Here is a 10,573-nt window from a genome sequence, read left to right on the forward strand (position 1 = left end):
ACTCCTCCAGGCTCAAATACAAACTATTCCATATCCATTTTCCGTTTCATACTTAACCAATAATAATACTAATAAAACAAATTATAATAATATCATCATCATCATCTGTAAATCATATAGTGTTTCTCCATCTGAAATACACACACACACACATTTCTCGGTGAGAGGGAGAGAGGTAAGGGAGAGCAGGCCCACCAGGCCTTAATGTTACTCTGATTTCTAATTTCTCTGACCCCCTGTTGGCACCGATGATTCCTGGCAGCCAAACTCCACTGCTGAGTTAACTGAACTTCATCAAATACCACCTAGACAAGGAGAGACGTGACTTGCCAAATTCCTCTCTCCCTCTTTGACTGTCTTCTGTTTTCGAGAGAGAGAGAGAGAATGTATTGCTTATTGCAAATTTTCTATTTGTCCCTTTACTTTTAGGACAATGGACACTAGATTATTACTTTATTATTCTTCCTTAGTGCTTCTCATCCCACAATCCACCCTGTTGCCTGGAGGCTACCAGCCTCCTTTTCCTCTGTCTCTCTCTCTCTCTCTCTCTCTCTCTCTCTCTTCTCTCTCCTTTATCTCTCTCCCTCAGTCTCTCTACATCTGGAGACCAAATGAAGAAGGTACTGGGCTGGAGTTAGTGGTGACCTCTCTCTGAGCCTCAACTGATTTGGGCACAACCCTTCGGGCCACACCCACCAACACCCTGACCTGACACTGCCCCTCCTACCCAAGCACCCTACCTGACAAATCAGACAGGAAAAGATATGCAGGGTATAATTTCACACGCACACGATTGGTTGTTGGCTAAACTGGAGGCAACCTAAGGAATAAAAGAATGGCTTCCAATGCCAATACATTTCAAGTAAATAGATCTATGAAGGCTGGCTGTGTGTGAAGTCACGTTTGTCCCCCAGAGGGCAGCAGTGGTACGAGGTGGCTGGGTGGCAACAGTCCCTGGAGGAGGTGTTTGTACACAGCAGCACAGGACGTGACACTGAAGCTCTTTAGCAGCCTCTGCTTCTGCCAGCAGGCATCCAGTGTTCATTTAGTCTGCTTTTGAGTAAGAGCGGCCATAGCTGTATTGAAGTACACAAACACAGCCTGGGTCTAACAAAGTCCTTGTCGAGGTCTGGCTGCCTGCAATGCAATCCTGTTTGTTGTTTAAGTTTAATTTCGAGCTGTCCCGCCTTTTTAATTTTTCCTCTAGAAAGAGTGATTGTGGCCTTAAAAACAATAAAACAAATACAGACTGAAATAAAGGTGCAGAGAGGCCGGACCTCAGCTCAGCAGGTGTCTGTGAGAGCCGGAGTGGTCTCAGTGAGAGCAGCACCACTCCTCCCTGGGACGCCGCAACCCTGCTGGTTGTGCTGCTTGGACATAGTGTGTGAAAACAGACAGACAGGCAGGCAGGTAGGTACGCAGGCAAGCATTATGTTTCAGAGAATGCGAGTGTCTGTCTTTGCCGCTTTTGTGTAGGGACGAGTGTCATGGGACAAGATTATTTAAAAAGGGCCCACTACAGCTTTGGGAGCAAAAAAAAGATGAGAAAAAATAACAAAAACTGTAATTAAATACATTATAACTAATCCCGTAGACGTCATCCAGTCAGTTCCCTCTTCATCAATTACCCTTTAAAAACTCCTGATCTAAGACATCTGCACCCAGAACTGGAATCGAGGTGTATCTCATTGCCTCCAATGAAGTCAGGTCAACGTTATTTAGAAGTTGAGAGAAAAGTAGCATCCTCAAGGCAGATTTCTACCTTCTCATATTCTTAAAAGGAGTTTGCTACCTCCTTCTTCCCCTCCCTCCCTGCCTGCACAGTACAGTACGGTTTTCTAAATGGCAGCCTGGCCTAAACTGTTGTGGATCTCACTGTGAATTCCTATTAAAAACTATTTAATTATCTTGTAAGAGGAATGAAAACAAGAACAACTAATGATATGTAAATAACTGGGATGAATCACTAAAAAAAAAAAAAACATGCACACAAAAAAACACACACAAAAAGAAACAATTAGGACCAGCCTTGAATCCTTGTGCTGCCGGGGTCTCTCACACTGAAGAGGTTTTCTGTATTTGTGTGCTGCTACACCGTCTCTCATGTCCACATGCATTCATCAATCGGTCTCAGACCCGTCAGCGTGTGAAGGTTTCTTCAGCGTCATGCTGCTCTCAGCTCAGCCGAGCCCCCCAGCACCCCTCCCAGTCTTCTCATCTGAGCCAAGCAAACTTCTGTGTTTGAACAAAATACCATCTTAAATCCGACAGCAAACTGGAATTGAACTTGCCTTCTTCTCAGCCTCTTTCTCTCTCTCGTGTACATTTACAGACTCTCTCCCCACACGGCCACACACACACACACACACACAAGTGCACACACGCGCGCCCACACACACACACCCCCAATAGTGACAGCATCCCCCCAATACTTATAACCCCCCCAATTCTGAAACACCCCTGTATACATTCATTTTCGTACCACTGTCTCAAATAAATATCTTGATCTGGTACTCTCAGGATGCTGACACACAGCGGGGAGCTTACTGTAATCTGGGGGAGTTCAGCCTGGCAGCGTGGGCTCATCGTTGGCCTGATGCAGGGCTGTGGCAGTGGTGAGTGGCTTTCAGTAGAGGCGCAGTTCCCAGTTGTCAAAACAGAGAGGGGAGAAAGAAGACAGGAGAGGGGGTTGCGGCACACAAACACACACAGGCAAACATACAGAGACCCACAGACACTTACACATCCAGACACAGACACACACAGATATACACAGAGAGGCACAGAAATGCAGGCAAACAGACCCCTCCACCCCCCCCACCACAACACACTGAAACACACACTCCGACACACTGAAACACTGAGACACCCCCCCGACACACTGACACTATGAAGAACTGCGACACCCCCCCAACACACTCAAACACTCACCCCCACCCCCCTCCCCTGTCACACTCAGACACCCACACCAGCACACAGCATGGAGTTCTCACCTCTGCAGTGGTTCCTAATTAACCTCCGACGCGTCTCACCATCACCTGCAACAAAAGGAATATCAGTTCATTTGTTATAAAATTACAGCGGCTGTAAGGGTGTCATTGATTATATAAAAAGGGTAGGCCTCAAAAATGAGATGTGAATGAGGAAATAATGTGACTTAATGATTCTCAAATTAACCTCAGCTGGTCTCTTAACGGCACTTCAGGGCATTAACAAATACTATTGTGGCACACAGATAATAAGTCCAGAGCAAGCACCTATAAACAAAGGGCCCGAATTACTTGCCACGGCAGTAATTATGCTGGAAATCTATCTAAATGTCTCAGGGCCAGGAATTTGTTTGTGGCACGTTCATTACCTGTCAAAAAAAAATTTGAAAACACAGGGGTACAGGCAGGGATGGAAAATGATGTTATTAAACAAGGATGGCATCTGAATCGTAAGGGTAAACAAAATTCAATTGTAAACACGGGCCAGGCTCAGCGCACCACGAACCCGCTTGGTCCTTGGGCTGCCGGGTATTTATTATCACTGTTCCTGTTGTTATTTATTCAGGTTTGGAAGGCATAATTCACATTAAGCAGCAGTATTCAAAGAGGGGGTGGTGCGGGTTTGGATCCACAGCTGTTGGTGGGGGTGGGGGGGATTGCTGGGCTACAATGGTGTTTCTGCATCTGTTTTGGATATTCCCAATTACAGGGCTGTTTGGACACTAGACTGCTCAACCTGCTAATACCAATCCCATTCACAGACGCTAAACCGCACCACTCTACTCCAAATTGGTATAGCAGGAAAAGAGCCATAGACAGTGGGCCACCGAACTAGCCTTGGCATCAGTGACAGCCTGCCGGGGGAGCACTGTGCCACTGCTGCTGCAGAGTGCAGGCCAGAACAGCAATGGGAAGCTGCCCCCTGCCATTCCAGTTCCTCCCAGAGGTGCTCGAAATGAGCGATCAGTGCCAGGAACTGAGCTGGGCCCTGACGTGATCAAGGTGTTGTTCTCTTTGAATCACTGTGACGCCATCTAGCCTGTTGATGGTTCAGCCTGGTGATGCTGTGTCGAAATTCCTTCAAGTCTGAAGTGTGCGTATAAAACTGAAAACCTAAACGTTGTGATTGTAGACTGGAACTGCAGTAACACAGTCTGCTTTGTAGTCATAATCATCAAGCTACAAAAGAGCTTAAAAGAGAGAAAAGCAAAGAAACAAACAGACAGACAGATAGACAGCAATGCAGCTCATTATTCTGCAAGTCAGGGAGGAAACTCCAGGCACTGAGCAGTCAGTCTCCTGGGGGTGGGGGGCACTGTGACTCAGTTCTTCCACAGTCTGCTCTTTCACCTTTAGTTATAGACCGTGTCATAGGATGGTAACTGAAGAGCCAAGTGGCTCCATTGTGCGACATTGTAATATATAGAATTTTGATACCCCTATGCATGAGAATAGAGGTGCTAGTAAATAACAGCAAGTGGAACAGTGGTGAGAGGTCTGTCCCTCTCCCTGTCCCCTTCTGTATCTCTCCCTTTCTATCCCTCCCCTCCCCCGTTCTCTCCCCCTCTCCCCCTTCCCCTGTCTCAGACTGCCACAGTAGCAGGACGCAGACACCTTGCCCAGCCACAGCACGCACAGAGCCGAGCTCAAAGAGGAGGTGGGGGGGTGGGGGGAGCGTGGCTCAGAGAGGGTCGGCGAAAACACACAATTAGCTCTCCACTCTCACACAGTGCAGCTCACAGCCCGAGCCCTAACATCATGCCAACACTGATTAAGAATGATACAGCACATCCTCATTGTCAAACACTATTCAGCCAACACAAACCTGAGCTAGAGGAGCACTTGTCAGAGTGAAATGTGTCTTTGATTTCTATTACGCCTTTGCAGTAATTGCTGTCATCACTGGCAGGTTATTATTACAGCTGAATAGAGTTTCAGTAATTACTTTTTGCATAGATTCCGATGCCATTGAGATTGAAGGATATTCTGACAGACTGAATAGTTTGGGCATTTATTTATTTTATTATTTTTTTTAATTCATAAAAAGGAAAAAGAAAACAATTTATTCCTTTCATTTTCAATTTATTTATGAAATTATTTATTTATTTGTTCTTTGTATTTTTTTTTTTATTGTTTCCTGTAGGGTCTGCAGCTTACCGTTGCTGTATCACTACAGAAAAGAGAGAGAGAGAATTAGCTCAGTGCCACTGTGGGAGAATAGAGTGGTTGGTGATGCTGGGGTTTGCAGTTATTATATTTTTATTTTACTTGATCCGCTCTAATTACATGTGCTGTGCAGGGAAGGAATCTGAAATTCAACTTGCCTTTTGTGTTTTATTTTTATTCTTATTGATATTTTGTTCTCTTTCATTTATTTATTTATTTATTTGCAGAACTGTCCTATTGCAGTCACTTTCAAATAAACATGTTTTAAGCTGTTTGCAAGTATGCAGCAGCATTACGGTAGTCATTGCATCAGTAAAAGCATAAAGACTTAGGCCACGAACATGCATAGGGATTGACAGCTCGGTCTGCAGATAACTCCAGAAGCTATACGATTCAAAGCAGGGATTCTAATTACAAATTATGCATTCCATAACTCAATAACTCAGTCATGATTTTTAACAGGAACACAGTGTGGCAACAAATGTTTTGCAATCTGTCTTCCCTGCAGTGTTGTCCCAGAAAAAAAAAAAAAAAAAAAAAGCAACTTGCGGTCCTACCTTTTCTCATCTTGGTGATCAGAACCCCCCACCCCCGAGAACTTCTGATTATGTACAACTCGCCCCATTAATTATTTCACATTTTAATCACATTAATCTGACAGTTCAAGGGAACAGATACTGAAATATACGCCACTAAACATACAAGCGTGATCGGAAGATTTTCCTTTCTGTTCATTCTTCTCGCTCTCCTGAAAAAACATAGAACACGAGAACCAGGGACATGACAGTGCATCAGATTAATTACCTAATAAAACGAATATGCTCAACGCAGAACAATCACTAAGATTAAATTTATCTTAACGAGCAGGTATCGAGAGTAATTGAGCTGTAATTGTTTCTGATCCCAGACCAAATGTTCAATGCGTTTCTACAAGCGTTTTACAGTCTTTAAGTTGGCGTGGGATGACAGGCAGGACAGCCTACTGACTGAGGCCCTGTTCTTAATGGGTTAATTAAATAAAAGAAACAATATCAAAAGAAAGAGAACAAATAAATATAAAAAAACAATACATATCAATCAATCCAAACAAACAACACAGGAACTGTCTCCTTTATCTTCTGTGTAGAGCAAAATAAGCACCTGCTTAGACAGACAGACATACACACCCAAGTAAAAATAACTCTAGAAAAACATTTTTTTTTTTAGATCTAATGGATTGTTCCAGCTTTTAGGAACTGTTCTCCTTCAATCATGTACTGTAGGCATTTCAAACTAGAAAAAAAAAGACTTTGTGCTGTCATATTATAAAGATGAAAACTAGTTTTAAATCCACAGCCTGTAGAATTGCAGGTTGCTACAGAGCCCTCATATCTCAATGCAGAACACCAAGTGTGTGTGTGAGAGAGAAACAGACAGAGAGAAAGGAGAGAGAGAAATATAAATGGTAAGAGAGAAAGGAGAAAGAGAGCAAAAGGAGAGAGAAATAGAAAAAGTAAGAGAGAAATGCAAAAGAGAGCGAAGGAGAGAGAGATAGAGGGCTGCCAGTTGTAGGAGCGAGGTGAGTTCAATTCCAGTTTGCTGTCGGATTTAAGATGGTATTTGTTTAAATGAAAAAGTTAACTTAGCTCAGATTAGAAGGCTAAAAATTTTAATATCCCTAAATGTCAAGCGCAGGATTCCAGAATAGAAAGTTTAGCTCCTATCACAACGCTGGTATATTTACAGAAGACGATTAGAGTGGTTGAAGATAGAAAAAAAAGGAAAGAAAAAAGAAAAACCTTCCTTGCAGAAACGTTGCGCCTCCCTCCTTTGCATTCCTATCCACAGCAAACTAACAAGCGGATGTTAATAAAATATTTCCAATGAGTGTTATCTTTGGATTTGTAAAGTGCTCAGCACAGGTCAGTGCAGTTAAATACAGCACCACTTTGGTAAGCCATGCATATGCAAAACGAGGCATGCGTGTGGAGGTGCAGGAGGCTGAGCTCACCCGGTGATCGAACTGGAACATATATGTTCAGGTGAATAGCAGGGCAGTGCTGCACGTGCAGTCAGAGTGAAAGGGTTAGCATGATTGCCAGAGGGGTGCACTGCCTCTGAGCCAGCCCCCAAGAGAGGAGGCAAAAAGCAGGGCAGGGACACACTGCGTGGCCCTCCAATGACACGCTTAAAAGGAAAGCCAAACGTGTTTATTCTGCGGGCAGCTTGTTAGAGATTCCTCAGAACAACTGTTTGTAATTAAAGACAAATAAAGCAACAAAGCAAACAAAGAAACAGCCAAGAAACAAACCGGATTAATGATCCTCTTAAGCGCAAAAAATATATATAATTAGTCTTTGTTGGAAAGCAATTCCTTACTAATGGTATTGGATAACCAGACAGAACACAATGGGATAATTTCAAAAGTGGAGCGGAGGTGTAGAAGGTGTCTTGAGCAACATGTGCTTGAGATCAAGTGAAATAAAATTAAAGATTCAAAAGAAGAATACAATACACTCTCCTCACTCTGTGGTCCCGGAGAGCCCTCATCCTTGAGGTTTTCCAACTGTCTTTAAACTCGGGGGTTGAGGCTCACATTCATCTTGAATAATTAAGCCAGAATACATGACATTCAGAGCTCAGCTGGTTGGGGAGCCCTGGTCCTGGTTGGGTATTAGAGGAAGGAGGAATCGGCATCCAGAGTTAGGCCAGGGCAAGGGAGAGAGACCACCACTGCCTAATACATCACTGCCACACAGGATTAAAATGAATGAATCAAATCTGCACAATTTAAGGAGTTTACCCAAACCCCATTTCCACTATGTGACATGATAGTTTTGCAGAGAAAAGAGTCAGCAGTACTCTGCCTTCTCTCTCCCATGCATAAATGTCAATTTTCCTGCTTTTTTCTTTTAAGATTCTTCCCATTTCTGTACCATGCTCTGACATGCTGCACATTTATTTTGATGCATTTATTCATGCAGGCCTTGATTTACAGCAAAGAGGGATTTTTTTTTCATGGAGCCCTGGCACACTGAGGTGAAGGGCTGGGGAGGGGGAGAGGGAGATGGGGTGGGGGGGAGTGTAGGAGTTTAGGCCTACAGATTGTAGTGAAGGGTGCTATAGCTTGCTTTAGACTGATCTACCACATTTGGAGGAAATCTGAATGGAAAGACCTGACATACACCCCCCTTCTGCTGTTCTGCATCACATTGTACAGGAAATTGTAAACAAGCCCATAGATAATAATAATACAAATAATAATAAAATCAATCAATTAATCATTAATATGAAATGGACCAGACTGCTATACAGTGGCAGGGCTCAATCCCACTGCAGCCACAGGATGGAGAGAATTTGCTCATGCCTTCTTCCCCTGCATTTCTGTCTTTTTAATATTCAGAACTACAGCCATTTAAAGTGTTTGCCTAGAACCAGCTCGCTTCAACCTAATTGGGAACAAACAGAAATCCACAAACAAGAATCACTTGTGCGTTTTTTGTTTGTTGTTGCTGTTTTTTTAAGCTAACAAAGCTGGAGAGGAAGAATTGAGTTAGGGGTTCTGGAGTGTACCAGAGATATTTATGGAGCCTAGGGTGCTGCTAAAGCACCTAACATACGCCGCTCTCGTGGATTGCTTATTACAGAGAGCGGAATGTCATTTGCTTTGCGATAATATAGTTATCATTGGTCAAATGGAACAAAAGGGCAATAATGCATTCACAGCATAATAAATCCAGTTATTTCCAGATAGGTAGACTTTTCTTTTTTCCCCCTTTTTTAATAAAACCATTTACGTGTCAACACCAATCTACCTTTGTATGGAAATAACAGCTTTCCTTTCTCCTCTCTCCCTGCCCCCCCTCCTCTCCCTCTCTCCTACCAGCACTTTAGCGTTATAGACTTCCCTTATTGTAATACCTATGCAAAGTGTATTGCCTTTTATTAGTCCTGACCATGTGGCACAAAGGCAGATTTAGCTCTTTCAATGGGTTGAAAAGAAGCAATCTTTTACATGACAAAATCCAACATTACGATGTGTAAACCTCATTTATAATGCAATAGCACACCGTTTCCAGCTCATTAATTGACGGGAAACCTATTTGCCAATTTCAGAAGCCACTGCAGATTCCCATCTATCGGAGAATACAGCACCCCTATCAACCTTCCCCCCCCAAAACATTCCCCCGACACCACCACCAGATAATTCACAAAATGGCTCTAGTCTGAGCAGTAAAGTCAACAGCCACCATGGAAATCTACTTACAACAAGGACTGGATGCCAGAGTTGGGGAACTATGGAACTGCTGTAACCCACGACAATAGATCAGATTTTGTAGGTTTCAGTGTCTAATAATCAGAAAAATATAGTTGTAATAACAATAATAATAATAATAGCCCCAAGAAGGGAGAAATGTATCAGGGTCATGATATCTGTGACTTTAAAATGTAATTAATGTAAGTAATTTATTTTAAATATTTTGCGCTCAAACACCTTCCCCGTTTGGAATTGGCCTTTGCAAAGCCACTGGGCTTGGCCCCACAGCTCCAGGCCCATGGGAGGAGAAAGATGGGCAGTCTAGCATCGTTACAAGAATCCACCACATCAGCCCTGGGACCCCAGCGCAGCAAGCCGGCAGATGACGGTCCCTGTCTCACAGCAGTCTTTAAGAGACCAAACCGTTTGCGTTTGCAGCCCCGGAGCGCCTCTCTCTTCTCCACAGTGTCTGTTGTGCCATGGAGAGTGGAAATGCTCCCATCTGTCTCCTGGAGCGAAGCAGCTTTCAATTATAAAGCATCCCAAGTGTTTCAGGGAGTCCAAAGCCTGGGTCTTTTTTCCTCCACAAAAAATTAAGCACACAATCTGCAGGACAGATCATCAAACTGCAAATACACATGGACAACAGTCAACACACCACATTGCAAACACCATCTTCCATTAATAATCCATTCTCCTCACTGCCCTACCAAAATCGTTTCACTGGGGGGTCTGATGTGCATGCATGCAAAGTCAGGCTAATGCATGATGCAAAACATAAATCAGCATAAATAAATGAATATAAATAAATGAATAAATACATATACAACAATATAAGAGTTATTAACAATTAAACCTGACCTTGAGTTAGGGGTCCAAGTCAACATGGGCATTGACTGGGCTGGACCCGCCATTCAATCAGTCAATCAATCAATCAATTTTTATTTTCTTGGGGTAGCCACAGAGCGCTTTACAGATTGAAAATAACCAGACATATAATTTTTTTTACAAATAAACCATTAGGTATGGAGGAGAGAAAAACAAAAACTCCTAAAGGGTGGCAAATTGTTATAGGAGAAAATAAATCTCTCTTGGTCCATGGTTTAAGACCTAAGCCTAATAGTTGCCTCCCCTCCAGGCAGTATCATTTCTTCACAGGCAGTAAGAAGATCTGAAAGTT

The 10,573-nt window shown here is 43.2% G+C and overlaps 1 long non-coding RNA gene across 1 annotated transcript; it reads right to left on the reverse strand.

Annotated features, from left to right (window-relative positions):
* Window positions 1-1,962: 1,962 nt before the first annotated feature.
* LOC136759610 (uncharacterized) lies at window positions 1,963-3,041 on the reverse strand. The gene is made up of 3 exons (XR_010820068.1): window positions 2,994-3,041; window positions 2,548-2,623; window positions 1,963-2,235 (listed from the first exon to the last, which is right to left on the reverse strand). It is a non-coding gene; the product is annotated as an uncharacterized LOC136759610 (long non-coding RNA).
* Between the last annotated feature and the right edge of the window lie 7,532 nt (window positions 3,042-10,573).

Source organism: Amia ocellicauda, chromosome 10 (assembly GCF_036373705.1).
Source record: "Amia ocellicauda isolate fAmiCal2 chromosome 10, fAmiCal2.hap1, whole genome shotgun sequence".
NCBI lineage: Eukaryota > Metazoa > Chordata > Actinopteri > Amiiformes > Amiidae > Amia > Amia ocellicauda.